The sequence below is a fragment of the Tupaia chinensis genome, unplaced genomic scaffold (genome assembly GCF_000334495.1).
Source record: "Tupaia chinensis unplaced genomic scaffold, TupChi_1.0 Scaffold139585_1, whole genome shotgun sequence".
NCBI classification, from domain to species: domain Eukaryota; kingdom Metazoa; phylum Chordata; class Mammalia; order Scandentia; family Tupaiidae; genus Tupaia; species Tupaia belangeri.
The window spans coordinates 160853-168379 of NW_006199468.1; the positions used below are offsets into that span (position 1 = coordinate 160853).

Consider the following 7527-nt stretch of genomic DNA (forward strand, 5'->3'; position numbering starts at 1 on the left):
GCAAGCCACCTGCTGGTCCCTGTAATTCTATCAAAATGTTCAAGTTTACAAATTTTTTTTTTAGAACTATTTATTTATTTATTTATTTATTATTATTATTATTTTTCACATGAGTTTTGCCAAAGACAGAGAGGGAGAGTGAGAAAGCAAGCCACCAGGTCCAGGACTCGAACTGTGGTTGGCCATGTGGGAATTCCAGTGCCTTAACTATCACTGCACCTGCTGGACCCCAAGTTTACAAACTTAATGACTCTCTCATGAAATATCCGATTCCCCAGGATAGGGGATTAAAGATAAACAAGGTCCTTAGTAAACACTCCTTTGCAAAGCCACTGATCCTTTTTAACATGCTTCACTACTCCTTATGGTATTCTTTGGGTTTTATTGTGTCAATAATCTTGCTTGTGTTCATATTCCTACTAGTCTACACAATCATCCGGTGAGAACTCCATGCAGCAGCCATCCAACTCCACAAACTCAGATTATAAAAAGAAAAAGAGAATACATAGGAAGCGGCCCAAATCTAAGCAAACATGGTGACCATTAGACGCATGCAGAAACGTGGTTCCATGGGTAGTCATTTGCAAGGCAATGAACACCATTATAACATGTGAATACTCTGGCTGCCTCTGTGTCCTAAAACTGCAAGGTAGCATCAGGTTAAAGGAAGCCACATGTGTTCATCTGAAATGGCCAGAGAAGATTAGAGAAAATTTACATAGAACTACATGGTGCCAGGTGTCTGCACATTTTCAGCTGATTAGCATTTGAAAACAACTGACTTTGCATTTCACTTCTGTGGAAAGGACCAACCTGAGCAAACATGGTGACCTTTAGGCACATGTAGAAATGTGGGTCTGTGAGCTTCATTTGCATAGTGATGAAATAAATTTGCATGTGAATACTCTAGCTGCCTGAAAATGCAAAACAGTATCTGTTTAAGGAAACCACTTCTTCCTTCTTCTTTTTTTTTTTTTTTTTTAAGAGGTTTTTGCTATAGGGCACATGCTCTCACCAGACAGAGAGAGTCAGAGAGACAGAAAGCGAGAAATCACCCCCCGGGGGGATGGCCACGCTACAATCCCTTCTCCTCCATTCTCTTCTCTGGATCTTGGGCACACACGCACACACGCCTGGCATGAGTTTTAAGCCACTGGGTCCAGGACACGAACTGCGGTCAACTACATGGGAGTCCAGTGACATAGCCATTATGCTAACTGCTGGTCCCAGCCACTTCTATCAGAATTTGCCCCAAAAGATCAGAGAAACTACATGGCATCTTCAAATGATTAACATCCAAAAACAACTGGCTTTGCATTCCATTTCCTCTTCCTCCATTTTTCTGCCCTTTAAAAGAATAAGCCATGAGCCTGAACTGGGCCCACCCAATACCCGCTTTTCTATACTTGTATGTCTTTATGTGTTTATTTTTATGTCTATTTCTAACCCCCAGCCCACCACTCAGAAAAACGTATTCTGTCAAGTGGGTCCTGGCACACTTCCCCTTCCCTCATTTTCTGCCCTTTCAAAGAATAAACCTGGGAACAGTTCAGGACTGCAGCTGCCTCCATCAGAGGAGTTGAGAGCATCTGACTCCCACTTTACTTGTGTGTCTTTGTGTGTTTATTTTTATGTTTATTTTCTAATACACATCCCTCCCCCAGCATGTGTTCACTTAGCCATGCAGGACATGGCAGATGTCTATCATAGAAGTCTTGGAATGAGGCAAAGAATCCCATTGGGAGGGACTTGGTAACTGAGGCAGTTGGATGGATGGATCCTGACCTGAGCCTGTGTCTTGTTCAGCACAAGGTACTTAGCAACAGGCTTTCTCAGCACCATGTGAGGGCAAAGAAGTGCCAGAGTCCAGCCACAGAGATCTGAGCTTCCTCATTTCTGCTGCCTCTAGGGCATGGCACTTTGTGGCCTCCCCTCCATGCTCCCTTGAGGAGAAGAGAGTTGTTTGGTGACCTCTTGCTGTGTAATAAACCACTCTGAACTTACCAGAATACAACCACCACCAATTTATTATGCAAAGATTCCATGGGTCAAGGATTTGCAGTGGGGCCTGTTAGTGGTGTGGTGGCTAAGGTGGCTGGCAACCACATGGCTAACAGTGTGGTTCAAGTCCCAGACCTGGGGCTTGAACAACATGCTGAGTGTGTGTATGTGTGTGTGTGTTGCCAAAATTCCAAAAGCAGAGAGAAATGGAGAAGAGATTACAGTGTGACCATTCCCCCATGGGAGGGGTATTTTTTCACTTTCTCTCTCTCCCCATCTCTCTCCAGCTAGTGCACATGCCCTCTAGCCAAAATAAAATAAAATAAAATAAAATAAAATAAAGAAAAAGAAGAGAAAAGAAAAGAAAAAAGAATATAGTTTATGAAATAAAACTTTCAGGATTAAAGGCTGAATGTACAAATATGTATTACAACCTGGAGGTAAAATGTGAAAATATCTTTTTTCTTTTTTTTTAATTAAAGAGTTTATTTATTTATTTATTTTTCTATACAGCATGTGCACTAACTGGACAGACAGAAAGTGAGAAATCACCTCCTGGGGAGATGGCCATGCTGCAATCCCTTCTCCCCCATTCTCCTCTTGGATTTGGGGCAAGTACACACATGGCTCAGCCTGTTTTAAGCCACTAGATCCAGGACTTGGTTGACTATGTGACTCAAATTGTGGTTGACTACTTGGGAGTCCAGTGATGTAAGCGTTATGTCATCTGCTGCTTCCAGTCCAAATACACTCTTGTGGTTTTATTTTATTGAGCATTTGTCATTTCTTTGGGCTTAACTTCTGGGGGCCAGCAGGTGGTGTGGTAGTTGAGATGCTGGACTTCCACATTGCCCACAATGGTTTTAGTCCTGGACCTGGTAGCTTGCTTTCTTACTTTCTCTGGTAAGCACACGTGTTCTATAGAAAAATTTTTAAAAAATAATAAATAAAATTAAATAATTCTAAAAGGAAAAATTTCTGAACCTAAATCCTATGTTTGAGTAATCTCTCTTCACCTTGTAAAATACAGCTTTCCTCCCACCATAAAATTCCAGATATTCACTTTTACTTTTCTTAGAATTATTTATTCAACTTTATTTATCATTATTATTATTATTATTGTAAATTTGACCAGAGAGAGAGGGAAAGTGAGGAAGCAAGTCACCAAGTCCAGGACTTGAACCTGGTCAGCCCTGTGGGAGTCCAGTACCTTAACCACCACAACACCTGTTGGCCCCCCAGTTATGTCATTTATGGAGCCCAGTACAAAATGAAAACTCAGAACCCCTTGTTCCAAAATAACTGGGAATTTCCAGACAACAACAGCAGAGTACTAACCCGAAGCACAGCCTTTGAAGGTGCAGAGTCCTCCACCATGGCATGGCTAGTGCCTCTGACAGCATCATGAGTCAGACATGCAAGCACAGTGGCTATGCCCAGGGGCAGTGGCAGTCTAGGGTTCCAGTTCTAAGGGTTGTCAGGAAGATTTTACAATCCAAGTCTAATTTTCTACCTTGTAAAATATTGTTCAAACTACCTAATGCCCCTTAATAAGTTATTTTCTGCTTAATCCACCAGAACTTGTTTATATTCTTTGTAACTACAGACTCTGACACCTCAATGACACGTGAACTAAACAGGCAAGTTGCAGAATGATGTGTTTAATGCAAGAAGAGAGAACAATCTGGAAGATTACCTTAACAAGTGTTTAAGATTGTCTAGTGGCACAGACAGTTCCCTGGCAAAATTTCCCTGTTTCCACAGTAATATAATTTCACTGAGGCACATCGCCTCTCAGAATAAAAACTGTTCTGGGCCTGCCTTGCTGCTAGTCATGGCCACGTGACTAAATCCAGTTCAATGTGATGTACATGCAAATAGCTTTCTGTGGCAGCTCAAGGGTCAGCCCTTAAAAGACAGTTGCTGGGGCCAGCAAGTAGCATAGCGGTTAAGTCACTGGACTCCCACATGGCCAACCATGCTTCAAATCTTGGACCCAGCAGCTTGAAACACAGGGTGCGTGTCCATGCATGCCCAAAATCCCAGGAGGAAAATAGAAGAGAAGGGATTGTGGCATGGTCTCCCCTTGGGGGTTATTTCTCACTTTCCCTTTAACTATTTCTATCTCTTCTGTCTTTCTCTCTCCTCTCTGGCAAGTACACATGCCCTGTGGCAAAAATCTTAAACAAGCAAACAAAAATATAGCTGTTATGAGCACTTTGGAACCAATGGCAAACCACTAGGAGGATGGGCATGAAGGGAGAGTGATCTGGAAGGAGTCCACCACTTTGAGGTCTCCAAGCAGTAAGTCTGCCCTGACATTCTGGGCTGCACTCCTATGGGTTTAAATGGAAATATTACACACACACACACACACACACTCACACACATGTATATTTGAAGTATTTATTTTTTTCTCCCATGAGCTACAGAGAAAAAGAGCTACAGCACCTCCAACAAATTACTTCCTTGACACTATGGTCCAACCCAGTTTCAGCCAGCCTCTGACCATGATGCAGATGTCCAGCATACTTAGGAATTCTCTGGACATAAACCCAGAACTTTCCTATGTGGTATGTGGGTCAGCCACCCAGAGCAGCATCATGTTTTACTGCAGCACCACTGTCTAGCTCCAACATATATATATATATATATATATATATATACACACACACACACACACACACACACTCACATATATATAATTATTTATTATATTTTATTTGTTATTATTATTATTTTTTTAAGTTGACCAGAGAGAGACAGAGAGAAAGAGAAAGTGAGAAAGCAAGCCACCAGGTCCAAGATTCAAACTGCAGTCAGTCATGTGGGAGTCCAGCAACTTAACCACCCCATCACCTGCTGGTCCCAACTTTTATATATTTTTAAGTCACTCTTATTTTGGATTTTCACTTGCTGAGAAATCTAATTTTTTAAAAAAAGAATTATTTATTTTATTATTACTATTATGCAGTTTGACCAGGGACAGACAGAGAGACTGAGAAAACAAGCTACCAGGTCCAAGACTTGAAACACAGTCAGCCATGTGGGAGTCCAGCACCTTAACCACCATGCCACCTGTCAGCCCCATGATCTACTTTAACTAGAAAGGAGTTTTGCTCAAGAAAAATGGGGTTGGAGTGTTACAGGGTGTGTGTGTATTTCTTTGTACATCTCTGTGTTGTTGATTTGCTAGAATGAGAATGTATTCCTTCTGTAAAAACAAAGAATCAAGCAAAAACTTTAAAAAGAGACACTTGAAACTGTGACCAGAAGACTTAAATTCTAATTCCAGCTCCAATATTTACTGGTTATAGCCTTGGGCAAATTATTAAATTCTTCCATTTTTTTAAAAGCACACATACACACAACCTGGTGTGGTTTTCAAGTCTCTGGGTCCAAGTTCCTCAATATCTTAATTTTTAAAATTTTCTAAATGAAAGAAAATAGCTGTCACATGGGGGGGCAGTGGAGAGTGCGCTTGTGTGCTGAGTGGTCATTTCACTTGTGCCAAAGGCTGGAATATGGGTCTCTCTACTTGCTGCAGTGGCTGCGGAACACCGGAGTACCAGTTGCGTCTGGGTGAGTCATGGCAGGACAGGCATATAGGAAGTTTCTTCCACTCTTTGACCGAGTATTGGTTGAAAGGAGTGCTGCCAAAACAGTAACCAAAGGGGGCATTATGCCTCCAGAAAAGTCTCAAGGAAAAGTATTGCGAGCACAACAGTAGTAGCTGTTGGATCTGGCTCTAAAGGAAAGGGTGGAGAGATACAACTAGCATGAAAGTGGGAGATAAAGTTCTTCTTCCAGAATATGGAGGCACCAAAGTAGTTCTAGATGACAAGGATTATTTCATATTTAGAGATGGTGACTTTCTTGGAATGTAGACTGAAATAATCACTACTGAAATGGCATCACATGAAGCTGCCCATTCCACTGAAGTTGTGAAATCTTTCATCATGTAAATCATTTCCATGTTTCTCTTTTATAATAAACTAATGTTATCTAACATAATGATTAGAAAATGAGAAAAACAATAAAATATTCTCTTTTTTTTTTTTTTGGAGAGATTTTCGCTATAGGGCGCGTGCGCTCGCCAGACAGACAGAGAGAGACATAGAGACAGAAAGCGAGAAATCACCCCCCAGGGGGGATGGTCACGCCGCAATCCCTTCTCCTCCATTCTCCTCTCGGGATCTTGGGCACGCACGCACACGCGCCCGGCGTGAGTTCTAAGCCACTGGGTCCGGGACACGAACCGCGGTCGACTACGTGGGAGTCCAGCGACATAGCCATTACGCTAACTGCTGGTTCCCAAACAATAAAATATTCTCTTAAAGTTGTTGAAAAAAGCAAACAAAAGCAACAATGCATATGCAGAATTTTGCAAAAACTTTTGGCTAAGAAAATTCCTTGATATACTACATGAAAAATAAATCCAGTGCTTAAATAAATTGAGAACATGCTTTAGATATCGTCTCTTTCTCACTCTCGAAGAGTCTCAATGAACATATCAGCCTTAAAAAAGAAGACCAGGCCAGCAGCTGATATGACATTTAAGGTGCTTGATCCTACATAGCCAACTGCACAATTCAGTTCCTTGATCTGGAGTCTTGAGAATCATGCTGGGCATATGTGTGTGCATGCCCAAAATCTGAGAGAAGAATGAGGGAGAAGAGACTGTAGCATGGCCATCCTCCCTGGGAGGGGGGGACTTCTCATTTTCCTTTTCTCTCTGTCTCTGATGAGCGCATGCACCCTATAGCAAAAACAAAAAAATGACTGAGGGTCAGACAGTGGTGTGGTGATTAAGGTGGCTGAGGGTCAGACAGTGGTGTGGTGATTAAGGCAGCTGAATCACAAATGGTTGACTGAATGGTTTGAGTCCAGGACCTGATGGCTTGAGAGACACATCAGGTGTGGTGCTCAGAATTCTGAGAGGAGAATGGAGAAGGAATTATGGTGTGCCCATCCTCCTGGGAGTGATTTCTTTCTCTCTCTCTCTCTCTCTCTCTCTGTCACTGGGAAGTGCATGTGCCCTTTAGCAAAACTGAAAAAAAGAAAAAGAAAGAAAGAAGAAAAAGAAAAGAGAAAAAGGAAAGAAGAAAGAAGAAAGAAAGAAAAAGAAAAGAATGAGACAAAGCAAGTGAAGCACGAGGTCTGGTTAGGTCTAGATCAGGCTACTTGCCCAGACATCACCAAATCTAAGTTGCCACAAATAAAGTGTCCCACATTTCTAGGTGTGGGACAAAAGTCATGAAAGGGAAGGGGAATAGAAAGGAGTCTTTCAGGTGGCATGGTGGTTGGTGCACCGGATCCCATATGACCAGCTCTGAGGTTCAAATCCTGGACCTGTTGGCTTCAGGAACACACCTAGTGGCTTGCATGTGTGTGCCCTCAGTCCCAAGAAGAGAGTGGAGAAAGGATTGCATACAGGTGCTGGGACCCATTCGGCAGAATGCATTTTTCTGTGTGTGTGTGTGTGGGGGGGGGGCGGGGGGGGGTTAGCAGTAAAAAGAACAACAC

General features: G+C 42.3%; 1 pseudogene; it reads left to right on the forward strand.

The window, feature by feature from the left end:
• Positions 1-5533: 5533 nt before the first annotated feature.
• On the forward strand, positions 5534-5978 carry LOC106736387 (10 kDa heat shock protein, mitochondrial pseudogene; annotated as a pseudogene).
• Positions 5979-7527: the final 1549 nt, after the last annotated feature.